The 18544-nt window shown below is 39.5% G+C and overlaps 1 protein-coding gene across 1 annotated transcript in view; it reads left to right on the forward strand.

The window, feature by feature from the left end:
• Positions 1-18544, forward strand: part of LOC126557548 (vacuolar protein sorting-associated protein 45) — a 221311-nt gene that overhangs the window by 192747 nt on the left and 10020 nt on the right. The window lies entirely within an intron of this gene.

Genomic DNA, 18544 nt, shown 5'->3' on the forward strand with positions numbered 1-18544 from the left:
GCGCTTCCTCGAGTGGTTATCTCTCCCCGAACCCAGACGCATTATTGCAAGCCAATGTCATGATCGGTTTTGTACAAATGTTTACCGTGCGTTATCGTAACGATATGCATTTTACGTTTTTTGTTATTTGTTTTGCTTTTTAATGCGTTTTCTGATGGATTTCCCACTGGTAGGGCATTTATGAATTCATCAAGCAAATAAATCTACAAGAAGAAGCATTCGATGTCTCCGGTACTGACGAACGTTTTTGTTGTTATTTTAATCCAATTTTTCCTACATCATCATCATCACCACTTCCTGACAGACTTTTTAGCCATCCAACCGTTACGCTGCTGCCATGACTCACCACCAACATCAGCACCATATCGTCTATCTTGATATCTTGTATGTGGCCTCTTTGCCTTCCGCGTTCATTTATTGTGCCATGACGTTTCTTACTTATTTGTTGTTTTAGCTTCCCGTAACTTGAACCTGCCCAAAATGCTTTCGCTCTCTTTGATCGTTTCTTTCTGAATTTCGCATTGCACACATTCATCATCGCGTAACTACTGCAGCTCTTGAAATAAACTGAGAAGAAGTAAACACAAAAAAAAAACACAAACGCAAAGATATTATTGCAAAGTATGGTTTGATGAACGCGATGTGCATGGGACGGGATCTGACGCAAATAACTTGAAAAAAAGGCCTTGCACCGCGAACGTGTTACGCTTCGATGCGCCAACTGCCTTCTCGTAAACTGTAGAAGGCAATTTAAAATGTACTGAAAGGAAACAAACCATACTTGTTCTCAACGAATGACAAAGAAAACTTGTAGCTGCTAGTATAACAAGATCGGGAAGTTAATAGAATGATTCTAAAAAATAGTTACTGTGAATCGACTAAAAAGCTTCTATTTTTATTTGAAAGAAGACGACTAAAAATATTTCTTTGTTTCGAACAAAATCTTGACTCATCCGGTTAAAATTCTTAGAAGCTCATGTCTAAAACTAGATGCAAAAAATATTTCAGCGGATCCTTTATCAAATTCCGCCTTTTTTCTAATTTACAATAATCATTCGACCCAGACAACGCAGAAACCTTAATAAGTCAAACCAATCTGCAACCTTCTTGGAAGGAAGTGAGAGAAACTCTGATCCTTCATCATAAGTAAAGTCGATCGATGTATTTAATCATAAAATATACATAAATTTCATAAGATTATTATAAATTTAGACATATTAAGTATTAAATTAGGGGTTTGCTCCTGCTTTCAACAATCTTCCACACAATGTGATATTCATAAGCCATTTTCACTCGGTAATAAAGTCTTTTATGGTATCCCACAATCAATACGGTGAGGCTCTGCAAATATTACCCTTAAAAGGGGAAGGCACGAAAATTGCCTTTTGAGCTTTTGACCTTCCAACACCGACCAACCAAAACCCCGTTCAAGGGCAGGAAATGGTCACTGAAGGAAGAATGGAATTTATAGCTTGCTTAACAGCATGCCTTCAAACATATTGTAATGCCTTAAAATGAACACGGTTTTGTGTAAATAATGTGCACAAAACTTACCGAAATCTGTAGTTCTTCGATACCGTCGTCACGGTCACGGTGCCAATTAAGAAGGTTCGTCACTTGCAATTCCGACGCTCGATGAAGTCTATTGATCAAGCTGCTGCAAGAGAACGTTGCATGAAATCTGTACCCCCGTAAGACACTTTATTTGTTATGCACTGCTCACGACACCAAACCTGTTACACGTTACTTGCAGTCTGTGTTTTAAATAGTATCTTTACACCTATTGCTACCCTACAAAACATAAGTAAAATAAATATATAAAAAACACTATCGTTTAGAAGATATTTTCTACACTTTAACCGTTTCCTGCATTCACGATAGCGAAGCTGACGATCAAAACAACACGCTGCTGCGGTTGTAAAAGTTGCCACCACTACTAACGTACGAGAACCGCATAATTCTGCAGTTTTTTTATGATCATTCATGATGGGTTTTGTCACCACAGCAGTCACCAAAGCCTCGCATTATTGCGTGACGTTTATTTTTAACGCTAACCTTCTCAACAGAACAATCGTACAAGACGTTGTTGTATTAAGAAGAGGGGAAAAAAAACTTATGCTTCTCACACAAACTTCAATCGCAGGACACCGATCGCTTGCTACACACAAACTGAACACACACACATACAGCTAAATATAAGATCCATGGAACGCACTGTTTAGCATAAGGGTAGTTTTCAAGCACATACACACCATCAACCGCCCATAGGCCCGTGATCGCGATCTCGCACGAGATCAATTGATCGCATAGATTTCTCCGTTTCTTCCACGTCCTGTCACTACCACACATGTTCCAAAGCAACAATGAGACGTCGGCACAGCATCTGCTAACAACAAAAAAGCACCCTCGCCAATGCTACAGCCAGCAGGGGATGATGATTCATCACGAACAGTTTCGTTTGTGTTTACAGGCAGTTCTGTTCACCGAATACCATCGACGCAATGTTCACGAGGCCTTTTTTTCCACGTTTAAATCACTTTCGAAATCGACGTGACGATCGTACTATTGTTGTTGTCGTCGTCGTCGAAAACAAAACGTCATCGAAATGTCATCAATGGGCAAGTGGGGTTGGCATAAACAGATTCCTCCCAGTCGCACCACAGTTGCCGTTTGCCGTTGTGTCGTGGTGGTGGTGGTTATGGTCGTCATAGCCACCGTTGGGTGAAACACACTGGCATACGCACACTACTGCTGGCTGAGACACACGCAACAAACACAACACATCGGACACGGGGAATGCCGTTTGGCGCATTGGGTTATTCAAGTGGGATGCGGGATTTTACTTCGCGTATGCTTTTGAAGTATGACAACGGAGCTGTACATATTCGCAATCACTTCCTTCTTTCACCAGAGCTTAACTTTGTTCAATGTCGGACGGCACATGCAATTGTTTTGGTTTCTTTAACATTTTGAAAGTGCTCTTCTTTTAATAGTTTATTGATTTTTACTCTATCCGCGGAATGTAGAGCAAACTGTTCACATTTCAATATTGCAAACACCATGCAAAGGAATCTCTAATCCAACCGAAAAGAAATAGCTTACTTATCCTTTGCGCGAAGAAATTGTCCGGAGAATCAATGAAGGACAAAAATGGACTAGTTTTGACTTCGAATGTGTCCAGCTTTGCTAGGCAACGCGGTTACAAATCTTTCGCTGGAACATAGCACAACACAACACAATACCTCGGTATACGAGCCCGCGTAGCACTACTAAACTAACTTTGACGCGACCACTACCGACGTACGTCCGTCTTTCTAGGTGGCAAAGTTTCGAATGAATCCGCACTGGGTGAATTGAAACAAGTGCAGCAAAATGTGTGAGCCGTCCGTACTGAATGGGAGAGGTTTTTTTCCAATGGCCAGGCCAGTCAAACTCGTTAAACGATTGCTTTAGAATGGTTTAGAGTCTTAGTATTTTATTGAAACTTATGATGAGATGATGAATATCAAAAATGCAAGGTCTTTAGTAATATTATAGCGAACAAATATGCAAAAAATATGGTTTGAAAAACATTTATTAAAAACGCATGGGACAAGATATTTGAAAGATTTTGTTTTTTAAATCTTTCCATGAAGACTTTTTCTGTTGAATTCAAAAATTAATCATCCTACAACCACGACTGATCTTGACTTACCATTGCTGGTTTCCTTTAATTGATTAAAACTTAGCTGAACAGTCAGTACAGTTAACACTATCTGGAAGAAATATTTTGTGACATTGAATATACATGGATATGGACGAGCCGTTATAATAAGAATAAAAAAAGTAGTAGTAAATAAAATTATTTTCAAAATAAATAACATTCTCAATATTTTTCCTTATCATTCACACACCATAAATTCCTTACGCAGCATAATAAAAAAAAACAATAAACTAAGATAACGATACTTGGACCTGAACAAGTTATTTGAGTTGATCAAAGATTGTTTATGCTATTGTTGAACTGCCTTTACACATCCGCACGCCGGACTAACTGCCTTGCTAAGGACAAAATTACATTATAGTTCTATTGAAGAACGATGTAGCTAGGATCCGATCACAAATTTACTTTTTTTTTATTTTGGTAAAATTGCCTGGACATATTGCGTATATACAAAATAGAACAACTTATGAAACTGTATGCCAAATAATGAGATCAGAAGATAGAATAAGATGAAAATATTTTGTTGTTGTATGAAATATGTATAAATAAGCTGGGAGCAAACTAAATGGCTGTTGAATACTTTCAAATATAGATCAAAATCAAAATAGATTTTTTATGAAACAATCAGCACAATGCAACAGAAGATCTTGTTATGCTACCGAACATGAAGTTTGACATCTCTGTTCATTGATGTGAGAGAATGAGAGAAAGCTTTCAAGCATTGCCGGAGAGCAAAAGCACGCGCGTGCCGGTTTTATGTTTGTAAGCTTAATTGAGAGCGCGATTTCACAGCACTGGCCGCCAAACATAGAATAACCGTTAAGGCCAGTAGCGAATAATATATCATATATGCAAAATCAATATTTTGGAACAAATTGTAAGTAATCAAATGAAACAGTATGTTTAAAACAATGTTTAGTTACATTTATTGAAATAGATATCCAATTCCTAGAAATTTTTCTTTTATAAATGTCTCTTTAACATAACTAAAATTCCTATCCAATAGTAGTACCATACATTGGAGGATCTAATTTATTCAAACAGTTATCAAAACAATCTAGGAAAAAAACCTCGCTAAATAACTTACTGTCGACTGTTTTTGCATCCAAAAATGAACACAACTTTTGAACTGCATTATCAAAATTTGGCAAAAGAAAAAAAAACCTACATCCAAAGCCATTTCCTACCATCAATTTCGCCCATTTCTCCCTTACTCGATCTTCATCAGCTATGTGGGTTTGCGAAAAAAAGCAACACTTGTGCAAAGGCATTCCTCTTATTAGTTCACTCATTATCCACTTTCGATCGAATGAGTGAGTAGCAAGCGGACGAGCAGATTATTTTTGCTTGTTTTCTCACCAACAAAACCGCCACCACAACCATCATCGCCTAAAAGAAGAAGTATGGTGTTGCATCTCGCGCATTTTTCATTCTCCACCGTACCAAAGGGATGATGGAGGTTTGTAGGTGGAAGAGCAGTAAGTAGCATCAGTATGTTTTCCCCACCGAATTCGTTTCACTTTTTCCCGCTACATTACCTTCCACTCCTACGCCGAGGGAGAGCGAGAGAGTTAGGCTAGAGCCACCGTTTTCGGATGCAGTGCATCGCCTTCAAGCCGATCGGGCACAACTGACCCGATTAAACTACGCCGGTCAACTCGTTAAATGAATGCGCAAGCATTAAACACATAAAATCCGGCACCTGGCCAGAAACGGAGTTGAAGATTCCCTCAAGAAGCACCGCTGCGCATGAAGAGTGCGACAGGGGCAGCGCTGAAGAGGATCAACAATTAAAATGCCAGTACAAGGTTCATGGCGAGGGAGAGGGGGGGGGGGGGGGTCGAAGGAAACCGGAAGGAACAAATGTTTCATTCATGACGTAAGTAAAAGTACGAATTTTCTCCAAAAATCAACCAGGAAGCTGCGCCTGCAAACATTCGAAATCCAGCAATGCTCGCCCCAATAAGCAGGACCGGCTCGAATGGTCGCGCGTGCTGCCTGCGGTTTGAACTTGTAAAGTTGTAAACATTAATTGTCCTACGGCATTAGTTGGACCGTCCAACGCTCCATGCTTTGAGTGATTTCGATATTTGAGAAGATGCACCAATAAAATTGATCTGCCTCGGTGAGCCGATACGGAGCGTGGCTCACTTTCGATTCCCAAATGGTCGATTGTATGGCGTCACAGACACACGTGGAGTTGGGCTAGATTTTGGTTTTTTACAACCTTTCGTCAAATGCCCTGAACAGCCGTTTGGAATCTGCCGCTACATATGGTGAAACAGTTTTAACCGGCTGTGATCGAATTTAAATTGATTACTTTCCCGTTTATTGGAAGGCAGGATGATAGTGTTTTGAAGCTTTACGCTACTCTTCATCCCCTCAATTGTTCTCTTTCTCCCTCTCTCTCTCTTTCTGTATGATACTATTGCTGATGGTAAAACAAAATAATCTTCCTGTGCAATAACTTGGTATTAATACAGCAAAAATAAATCAGGTTTTTGGGAGATTGGAAAGTCTACACTTTCATAATTGCAGTATAGCGCCACTTAAGCCACTATTATTTAAATGACTTTATATTAAAAAGATAAATTAGGTTTTCGACAAGCAAAAGCTTTGAACTGATCAAAATATTGATGTTTTGAAGTATGAACAATGAATTTTTAATTGAGTGCATTTAATTTCATCAGCCCAATTTACGGCATCTTTAACAGAGGATGAAATTCCTAATCAAAAATCTGTTTTAAGATCCAAAAATACGTGATCAGTCGGCTTAAACTAAATCGTATAAGTTTTGACTATAGTCCTCTTCTGACTAGAGAAATGAGGCCAAACGATATTCCTGAGCAAAAAAGTCAGAAAAAATGAAGCTCTTCCTGGTGACCAATAACAAATGATACGAGACTTCTGGGCGTCCAAACCTTGTATTAAAATGCTTCAGAAAATGAAGAGGCTTCTAGGCATTATTTATTGTCTGGTAGCTTTGTCGCTACAAAGATTGTTTCCAAGAATCAGATCTTTCGGTTTAAACGGTGAAGAATAATGTGGACAAGATGGACTAAGTCACACAAAACTTGCTGGCCTGGGACGAAACCGCCCTTGGGAAAATATCTCGAAAGGCAAATATTTTTACTTTTATAGGCTAGTCATCGATCGAAGTCGATTTTTAGCTGACCTCAGAAGTGGTAAATTTTTATCAAAAATTTAATTTGAATAGCCTTATCCAATGATTTTCATCACGACTGTGTAGCTACTTATCGCCTAAGACTATGAGAAACCTAAAATATTCAATTTTTTTTTAAATACCTAAAACCATGACCAAGATATCACATTGTAACTCGGTGTCGATATTTATGTAGTTTCTCTTACTACATACTAACATTTCGACATCATTATTAGCTGATGAAAAATCTCCCTTCCAAGCTACAAACTATTAATCACTTGCATAATGTAACGCTCATCATTTACACTCATCTACCCATTCCAAAGTATCAATTTCAACAACAATCACAATAAAAATCTTCTTTTATTTGCAAACAGTGGCGTGAAAAGTTTGCCTCATTTTCAAATGCACAACAGAAGCTGTTAGTTTTTTTCAATTTACACCCCATTTAGAAAGGAAGGGAAACCATTCGCGAAAAATGTGCGAGCCCGGCTAAACGTGTCCGATTAAAGTCACCGCTCGAAAGGACACGCGGTCCGCCCGATCCGCCACTTTCGAAGTGAAAAATTGAAAGCGCGGCGGGCCAATCTCACCCCGGTGTTGATACGTTGTGGTACGATCGATTCCTTAACGCTCTATTTCCTTGCCGGCCGTAGCATCTCACCCAGCCGGCCGGCCGGGCGATATGTCCAGCACTGACACACCGGCAGTGGCTTAGGATTTCCCTTTCCGTGTTTTTCTTTCCTTTCGTGTAGTGCTTCTCTCTCTCTCACATGCACATATTTTCCCGTCGCTAACACTTCTACTTGCGGACAATGTTTGGCGATCGCGCATTCGCTATCTCGAGTAGAGATTTTAAATGATTAGAAACTGTGAACCGAGCGCATCGGGTGGTTTTAAAAATGGTTGAACACATTTTCTTCCCGCGCTTAAATCGCTGCATTAAGGGAAAAGAGATGCAAAACAAAGTAACGTAAATGGATAGAAAAACAACGCCGGAGGAATCTGTTGAAGTAATTTTTTTCATAATGGTAACAGAATGGTACATAACATAATAAGAGTCAAATAAAATTTTAAGTAATGTCCGTCCTCTCGACTTTACATCCTTGAATCACTACGAGGAAACGGTCCAGATGAGATCTGGCATCTCTGTTCTGGCATGTGAGGATCGCCCTGCCGTCGTCTCTACCACCGGGTAAGGTTAAATTGAGGAAATAAATAATATACCTTTTAAAAATCAAATTTCAAGTAAAAAACATTCGATTTGAACGATGGAACAAGGCAGAATCCTTCATTTGCCAAATTACGTTTTTATTAAAGTTTTTAGCGTTATGCTAAAAACTGACATTTTTCTATTTATTTTTAATTGTAATAACAAAATATATAATTCTTTAAATTAAATATTTATTTTGATTTTTTTTTCTTTGAGAAAACAACTGTGTGTAAAATTCAACTACGTTGATATTAATCATAATTATCATAGATAAATTGAATGTTTCAATTATCAATTGCAATAAAATTCTTTCTTGAGGACCGTAATAATCAATTGTAAATAAATATATAAATAAAATTCTTTCTTAAATTTAAGTCATTTTCAATAACAATAATTCATAAATTGAAGTTCATAAAACCATATTTCAACTCGACGGAGAAACAACTTTTATTAATTACAAGAACATGTAACTTGATCTACGATCTAGAAAGATCATCATTCACCAGTGAAAGCTAACTAATTCGCACATAGCGAACAAACATGCAAACGGAAGAAAAGGCACGATGAAGAGCAAAACAAGCGATGGGCGCGATAGGATAGTGCACGTAAAAAGAGATCGCGGAATGATTTAAAGCTGGTTAGTTCGGCAAGAAAACATAGTGAGATGACCATGCGTCGTTCACAGGGCAGATAATCAAGCAAGCATACCTTGCAAGCGTGTCTACATGTAGGTGAAAACTGTTTGCTCAGGAGAAAATGGTCAAAACGGCAAGAAGGTTAAGATGGATGCTGTGCTTTTGCAATAAAAAGACTACATGTAGAGAATTGAAAGATTGATTTCAATAAAGCTGCACAACCGTTTGTTAAATATTCTAGCAGTACTAAAAAACCTTTCCATTATAAGATAAGCAGTCAAACTTTGTGTTAGTAAAAATCAAAACACACACACGTCAAACTTTCTAAAATCTCACGAACCATGCTTGAAATGTAAAAAAATTGTCACTCATTCAAACGAAAGAAAGTAAAAAAGCATCCGAAAAAAAAAAACTGGTCCAACAACCGCTGAACCATGCCATAATGTTTTATGGAATATGTAGAGAGGATTAGAGCAATTTGTTCGACAAATGGGCTTCCGCATTCCGGGTGGATGATGTGTGGATCTGAAAAATCAAACATCGGCTATTTAAATGCGTCTACATGCGTCGAAACTAACCGACCAACCTGTTACACTCGATTTGTGCGCTTGTGTTTTCTTTATTTATTTTAACAACACATTTAATAGTTAGAGAGTGGAAGTTTGCACGCTAGCAGTTAATGAAATAAACAATACTTACACACCATGTTTGAGTTGTACTTTTTTGTATTGGTAAATTATAATGCATCACTACCTTTTTTTTTACCTCTACACACCGCACAGTAAACCGTTCTTGCACAATTCAGTTACGTGAATATAGTGAGCATTATAAGTCTACCAACACCCGAGAAAATTTACTGCCGAAGCAAGAGTCCATTTCCATAATATTTCCATAAATGCATACACACGCGCGCGCGCCCGCTCCAGTAAAAGGATTAGTTGGCGGCAACGAGACCTAGACGAGACGCATTCGTCTTCGGCTTTTCCTCATGATGAAACGACCAGCACCGATTGGCGCCACCGGTACCCAAATTTTCGCTCCTTACACACTTACGGCATCCGTGGAAAGTGTTGCTGCTCGATCGATCGATCGATCTACTTTTTTTTTTTTGCTTTTGGACGCATTTGTTTTCTTTGTGGTTCATGTGAACCATATTATACCAATGCGCTCGGGACGTACCAATAATTTAATAACCTTCTTTTCCCCAAATAACGTGTTTGCGTATGAGCCACGAGAAAACGATGAACGTAGAGAGAAACAAGCGATCGAATAGGTTACAGTTATTCGCGATAAAGTCGGCAGAAGGTATCATGGCAGCATTATTTGCGGTGAAAATTTATGGTAAAATATGAGTTGAATATTTATTTATTATGTTTAGAGGTATAGGCTTGTTGGGAATTTTTATTCATTTATTGGTTTTTTCATGGAATATTACCAAGTTTTTGTGAATAAAAATTGATTGCAAATCATATATCACAAATTGATATCAAATTGATGAACAAAATTAATTTAAAATCATAAACCAGTATTCCCATAAATTATTCTATTTGTTCTAACGAGAATTGTTCTTTAATTTGAATACAAAAAAGGAGATCGATCAACATAAACAACCCAATAAAAGCATCACGGCCTTATATGTGTTATAAGATGTAGGGTTGTTCTTATATTTATTTAAGGATTAGAGTTGTTACGGTCATTATGCCAAGAAGAACTTGGCTCTGAATATCTCTGAATATCAGAGGCGCGGATTTTCCTAAAAGTAGGATCTATGGTTTAATTAATTTAAAGAACTTTGAAAATTTCTATCGCAAGATAAGTCTTCCGATACTTAGAAGTGGCGACTTCTGTGATTTCAGATTGATTGATACCAGAGATTCTCGAGGAGCAAAACTTTATCATCATATCCAAGATTGATGAAAGGTTTTTTGGCAAAATTCGAACGAAAATGTCATCGACGCAGGCTCCAAGGATTTTACAAACTGTCCTCCTAGATAGACGTTGATGCGTTTTTTCGAAAGGGTGAAATATTGGATCGACAGACGAGATGAGATGCAAGACCATGAGCAGTATCGAAGACTCATCATCTGAAGAATTTCGATGACTTCGTGGATATGAAACCAAATAAATTTGGTAATTTATTACTGGAAAGGCTAATTTTTGTAACCTTTAAATGTTTTTATTACTAATAATTATTTTCACGCCTCTAAAATCATTTGGAACTTTCTGGTTTTCTGGGTTTTGCCCCTCAATCTTGCACATACCGAAATGTGATAAGCAATGCACTGATCAAAGAAAAAGGTTTCTAAATTTTTTATCGCACGTGTGCATCATCCTCACCCTTCTGACAACACACAGCCCTTTTCTAAACTTTCACGAATGCCATGCATCCGGTTCCCGAGATGCAACTTTACCAGTCTCTTGACTAAACCGCGAAGCATCCAACAATCAACCAATCTTTTTTTTTTCTTCATATCCTATTTTCACCACACGATCCATCACGGGAAGGGGGAGGTACGCGTGTCGGTCCATTAGATTGGATTAGATTGTTTTTAATTGACGTTACATCGAACGCAGAAAGTCGTTGTCCACGGTTTGCACATCAAGGATGCAGTTGAAGGCGTCATTGCAGTAAGATGCGTACCGGGCCCGAAAATTATGCTGCTGCTGCTGCTGCTGCTGCGTGCTTATCGTTTCGCTCGACACGCTTCAATACGTGCCCGATGCGTTTGATGGGTTGCGCGTGGCATGGTTTAATTCTGTTGCGTCGATTTTGATTTCCTTTGCTCGCGCATTCCTTGCGCATCGTTGCATCGCAGCATCGGTGGAAATGGAAAACCGAAGGAAAAGTGTGAAATTGATTGTATGCATTATCACGACAAGAAAGGGGGTGGCTTCGAACAAAACATGCTGCACTTTTCTAAGATTGATAATTTTATTTCTTTTATTTGAAAGGCATTGGTAGTGATAAATAAACAATCGAATAGAAAGGTAGATTAATAATCGCTCGTCAAACTTTAAACTGACCTGATAAAAGCAACAGATACACGACACCAAAAGTCGTTTTCCCCGTAAACATTATTTTTACTGAATTCAATAAAACCATAATGACCCTTACTACGTCGGGAACGATCGCCACTATGCTGTCCGGTCGACTATGGGGCGCCCTAATCACCTAACGGAAAGTGTTCCGGTGCGGCTTTTTATGGCTCTCCTTTGGGTACGCAAATTTCGCACCAACTCTTGCTCCATGTTTCGTACAAATGAAGATGGTAATGATAATAGCTGCGAAAAAAAAGACTCCAACAAACCATCTTCACATTAAATGTAGCCATGCGCTGAGTTTCGAAGAGTCTCTTTCTTTTTTTGTTTGTTACGGTGAAAATATGCATGATCGTAGCATGATCTCTACTTGTGTACTCCTCCTAGGTTTTAGGTAGTGCAAAAAAAAAAAGGAATAAGAATTGCGGATCAGAGTTTTCTTTTCCTTCCTTCCCATGTATCGATGTTCAAACCCAGCATGTGCAAGCAATGAGGGGTCGTTTAGCAAATTTCTCTCCTTAATTATTCCATAAAAAAAAAACACCCCAAAGTTGAACCTGTGCACCCGGGCACATACATTCCATACGGAGGTCCTATCATTAAACATTGGTGTGGTGTAGTCATATGTGGTGCTTCCCACGGCGTCTTCGGCTAGGTGGAGTGTGTGTGCCCTCCTTTAAATAAGGCCCCCGCCGAACAGCCCGCCAACGGTTGTGGACAGGTTTTTCGATGGGAATGAATGAGTATGGATAGGAAAAGGTAAATCGGTCAAACGCAGATTCCAATGTTTGAAATTTATTGAGCGCCTTTACACCTGACCACGAGTATGCTTGAGCAAAATTCAGCATCAATAACAACAGTAAGTATTTTGATACGTTTTGATTAAGGATGTTAAAGGTCATGTCCAAAGCTACGCTTGCCGCTTGTGGACAATTAGTAAAGGGGAGAGTTTTAAAAATGACTTCTTCTTCTTCTTAGCTTAACGACCTTTAAGGTCATGCCGGCCATCGAAATGGCTTACTAGACTGCCGTTACCACGTAGTTGGGTAGTCAGTCCTTACTACGGGGGGACGATCCGGAAGGGATTTGAACTCCGGTCCTGCCGTTTGAAAACCGGCACCGATGTCGCCTTTACCAACGAGCCGGCCTGCCTTTTGTATATCGTGCTTTTTCACTTTTCGAGGGCCAAAACTAATCCTACACATAGCAGCACCAATCTCATTGTTAAAAATTAGTTGGAGCGTATTTTTTGTTTATTTATCCTTGATATAGACAAGTTTTCGGGCACAGTGATCCTTATCAAATCTCATGGACGGTTACAAAAGGTCTTTACGGGTTGGATCGGCTGTTGGAGAGCATTGCAGTCTGAGAAGTCAAATGCACTGCACAATGGTGAAAGGATATCGATATCCATAGAGTTCATAGACAGTTATTGTAGCTGCTAGCTAATTGTCCTTGTCGTTGGCCTCATTCTGAACCACAAATCCTCCTGAAAATCTCCGTAGCTTGTTGGCTAAGGAGATGTTCTATCCTTCAGTGCCAACTTTTAACCCAAGGTTGGTGGAGTTTTGAACGACTTCTAAAGATGCGATAACCTATCTGTGCCCGACTATCCAACTAAGAGGCATGAATAGTTCTCGTAAGTCATTGGATAGCACACATGACCTAGCAAGTCGTTAAGCCAAGAAGTAGAGAAAAGTTTATCCCAGCCGAATCTAACGGTGTAAGGGGTCTAGTAGTAGCTTCTGCAGTGGGGATAAGAGCTTCGTATATGATAAGGGCCTCCTCGAAAGGAAAAGAAACTTCCTGCCTCCAAAGTCAGCACTTTCGATATGGATATGTCATGGGCCCCAACATCCAAGCCACCTAGGGTCTCCAAAGACTTTGATCCTCCACTGCTCCGAGCAGCGGATTAAGCGGATTAGAAGCACTAGGCGGGAAGGCTATCAAGGCTCATGAAAGTATTGATTGTGGGAGAGGGATTGACAATGGCTGCTTCATTCAATAATCCTGGACAATCAAATTAGGTCTTAAATTGTATCCAATGAAACAATAAATCAAATGAAACAAATAGTAATAATTAATGACTACATAACTACAGCAACCTGGGTTGGCTCACTACAAATTTGATAAGGCCAATAATTTACAAAGATATGAATCTATTTTTTAATCTGTAATGAGTTACTGGCGAGACATTTTAAAATTTTCTTTGTTGTTATAAGTATTATTTTAAAAAAATAAACCAAAATCTAAATTAACCAAAGTTATGTAGCGAAAACAGCCCCAGCAAAATGCAGCTCTATACCGTTTCGGTTCTGATTTGCAACAACAGCTTATTTTATTCCTTACACTAATACAATTATTCTTATGCCTATGCTTATAGCTAAGATCCTAAGCTAATCTATCACCTATAGTTTAATCCTCAACATAGTTTAACATCCCCTGTAGTTCAATACTCAACATGAAGTTTTATTGAATCACTTAAAATCTCTCAAAATGATCTTCAATTTAATGTTTCTGCCAAAAGGAAAAAATTGTATCAAAAGCTTGACCCTACCTGGAAGCGTGAAAAAACTTGACCGATTTTCTCCTGGATGCGACCTCCAAAAACATCGAATTTCTATTTACATTGACCTGTCCATCAAAAGCGTGCGCGCGCGCGGACCACTTCGGAACCGACAAAACTACGAACCGCATTCACACAGGTGCATGCAAAATGGTGTCTCACAAAAGGGCTGATCTCGGATCGATCTGGCCTCCTCACCGCATCTTCAATTAAAAACCCCACCGCACACAACCTTAACCGTGATTGGGAGGAATTATGTCTTGCTGGCCGTGTTCGATTTTTCATTTACGACCTTCCTTTGCGTCGGGTCTAGCGAGAGACTAGCGAGGAAGGGAAAGTTCTCCATCCTTGTGGTAGATGGTTCACCGTTCCAAGACGATCGGCGGTGATGAGATACATCAAGCATTAAAAAAAACATCATCAACACCTTCGGCAGCCTCATCATCGCATGAACTTTGCACTCAACCATGCTTCAAGTACAATCGATACCAATCTATGGCGGAGGTTGATCAAATCGATCGCGCGGATAAAAAACCCAACATCTACACACAGAAGGAAGAGGATATAAACCAACCGATCGAGGGCATGGGAATAGATGCTCCAGAAGAGGTGGCTGTGGTGGTCCATATATTGACGGCGGCGCAGTACAGTATAGTTTCCTCGGAAATTCCTCGGTTTACACCTTCGTGGAATTGGGTTACACATGAATTCGTTTGTTTTGGGCATCTGTTTTATGGGCTTGTGGATATGAAGCTAAAATCGGTTAGTTTTCCACTACTGATCGATGACTTGAGAGGTGCTGTCGCTCACAACACCAACACTGCAGGACAGCTATGAAGTCATTTTAAATCTTTCCTGTTATAATCGGAAATTAGAACATAATTGTACGATCTAGAATAAAACATTATAACTCGATGTAACCCGATCGATCATTCATTTAAATCAATCCATCGATATTTGCCTGTCTCACCGTGCGTCTTGATTTCTCTCCACATTTTCCCTATTATCACTCTCAGCCGTTTCACAGCAAGAAATTTGATTTCGTTCGATCGCAAACGCCACGAGCAGATTAACAAAAGACTTCACCTAAATACCATGCGCACGCACTGCTGGCCAGTTGCTGCGGCCACACCGCCAAGGGGTGGTAATAACAGTAGAAGCGTTGCTGAGCAATTATAACTGTACTGCACCATCGCCCATGTAAACACAACACCACCAAACCGCGGGCCAACCATTTTCGGCGCATAAAGCAACCACATCCATACTGGGGGAGGGGATGGTTGGTAGGGGTTCAGGGGTGCTCGGATAAAATAATAAAGAAACACTAGATAGTAGTACTACCGACCAAAAGGCAGCTCGCGCAAGGCACTTCTGAAGATGGGTCGAAGCTAACAAAAGTCTTTTTTCCCAGCGATCGTTTGTAGGGGCACGGATCGTAGAAGGAGCGTGAAATTATATCAATAGAAAAGCCAAACAAACAAACAAACAATCCACATAACAGACACCGTTGCGAATTTTCGATTGTTTTTAGAGAAAATTAATATTTTAAGCTATTTTGAAGCTATTTTTAAGCTATTGCTCGACTCAAATCGAATACTAGAACAGGTGATTGAACGTTTATACTAAGCGGGAGGGTTGCACTTTTAACCCACTTTCCAAATTACCCTGTTGTAGTTTGACGGGAATGGATAACATCTCAATGATTGCAGAGAAGAATTTCATTATTCTAATTTTATTTAGCTACTGATACAATTTTTTCATTTTGTTAGTTCGAATAACTGATTTCATTTATTTTGTTTTATGATCAAAATGGATAATCTGTTTCTGAAAAGCAGCTCCCTTTTATTGGGACGGTATTGTAAGTAATTTTTATATAATTCGTTTCAACTACTAACCGTTAAGTGCATCAAGTGTATACAAGCTTATTACTGCAGCCTTTCTGTCTTTTCCTAATACTCGAAAGATCGCCCCACCTCCCTATATGAATGCAGAGATGGCTCAAATGGTAAGTGAACTATGTAGATGCTGCAAGCGTTTCAGCTTGTGTTTGTCTAGCTATCCAAAGAGCATCGCCGTCGAAAAGTCCTCGTTATCCAACGACTCTTGCTGTCCAAGGATCCCAAAAATTATCAAGGTAATTATCAATATACCTTAAAACACGACAAAGAAAAACACGTAAGAATTCGAAAGCATCAAATTATCTACAAATAGATTACCTCTACCTAAACCTCTACGTAGGCTATAATGCGAATAAATAGAAAAATTCTATTAATTTGTAGGTCTTAAAATCTCCAGTGCCTTGGACTCGCAGTACCCTTAGTCAGTTTCATTGATTTTGACATTGAGACGTAAAAGAACATCTGAAGATATGCTATTACATTAGTGTACAAAAATAGCGACAGACTAGACTGTGCGAACTTCGGAGCCATCACAGCCCTCAATGCTGCCTATAGGATCCTGTCCCGAATACTCTTCTGCAGCTTTAAGTCTTTGCTACATATGTCTTCAGAAGGTACCAAGCTGCATTTTTTGAAGGCAATGCTAAGGCACAACCTCCAGAAATATGGAGAGCCTCAGACCCTCGCACACCATCTGTTCATCAACTTCAAGGCGTCCTGCGATACCATAGATCGAAACGAGCTTTGAAGCCCAATGGAACAGCAAGGATTCCATACACTAATACGGCTCTTAAGAGCTATTACGAATGGAGCGCAGTTAAAGGTACAAGAGTCAAACATGTTTACGGAATCGATGGAATCTCACTAGCATCTAAGGCAAAGGAACAGCCTCTCCTGTTTGTTGTTCAACAGCATCTTGGAAGGTGTCATGCGAAGCGCGGACTTCGACATCCGGGGTACAATTTTCATCTCTATCGCTACAATTGCTTGGCTTCGCGGATGAATTTGACATTATAGGATGGACATTTGCGGAGGTGTACCCGAGTGAAACTCGAGATAGGTTGTTTCAAATCTTTTCGGACCCTTGCAGCGTTGCGACAGACACACTAAAGTACATAAATCTTCGTTCTGTTCAGGTTTTAAATTGACTTCAGTGGATCTTTTTTTTTGCACCAAACTTTCTTCTCTGTTGTGTACGCGTTATGAACTCACAAGATTATAGCCCCCAACAACCGACTATAACTTTAGCATCGTGACCCAATTTCTTCATCGACTTTAACGTTCTAAAACAACATGCATTCGATCAGCTTTGGGCGGCTGATAGCATCTGTTGCCCATTAGTAAAAAAAATCCTAGATAGGCCTAGCCAAGTTGATGCTACTAATCATTTCCAGAAGCTTAACCTTTTGTTTCTTTACCATCTTTATTAAATTAACGGCGTTATCTTAAATTTGCACACATTTCCCAGCGCCATAAGATAGCACAGATGTTGCGATTTATGTTTCTGGGTAAACGGTTAAAACTGTTGGCCGAAACAGTAAGGCAAAGGCTTATCTCGCCTACTGAGCGAAACGTTAGGAACTCGTTTTAGCATCAATTTGAAAACAAACGATCAACCCGTTAGATGGGTTACACCTAGGAAATGATTATTAGGGCTGTTGGAGGGTCGATATAAACCATTTATCAATCTCCTCATTCCGTCTGGATATTAGCAGTTTTAAATCGTTCTTTTTAGTACGCAAATTGCCCCATGTTTTAATCAAATTACACCCAGCTTTCTCACATCGAAATCGTTGCAATAATTACAATCCTATGTAGGATAACAAAAGTTGAATTTGTTTGGGAAAAATCACATACATATTTTGCAATGTTTTGAACACCCCCATCAATCTCCTTACGTGCAGATGATGAAATTATTGATCTTCAACTTTCGCAAAGCAACACCATTATTAGGCCCACACCAGAGTGGGAAAAGCCGCACCAGCACGCATCGGCATCGGAGGACAAATTAATCTGCTCCGCCCATTCCAAACATTCCACCAACGGGTTGCACATCATTTGCAATTAGTGATAATTTTCAGCTCAACATGTGCGCCAAGAACGTCCATTTGCCTTGCCCAATCACATAATCAAACACCCAATCGCCTACGCATTCCACCCATGGCATCTTACAGCAAGAGTGTTGCAAAATCAGATTCATCACAAAAACACCTCCAAACTACCAAAAATGCATACATTCACATACGGAGAAAGAAAAGGCCCCAAAAGCACTGCTCATCATCATTATTTTGGTAGTAAAGCATTGATTCAACCCGTGGACCACTTTG

This window comes from Anopheles maculipalpis, chromosome 2RL (genome assembly GCF_943734695.1).
Source record: "Anopheles maculipalpis chromosome 2RL, idAnoMacuDA_375_x, whole genome shotgun sequence".
NCBI classification, from domain to species: Eukaryota; Metazoa; Arthropoda; class Insecta; order Diptera; family Culicidae; genus Anopheles; species Anopheles maculipalpis.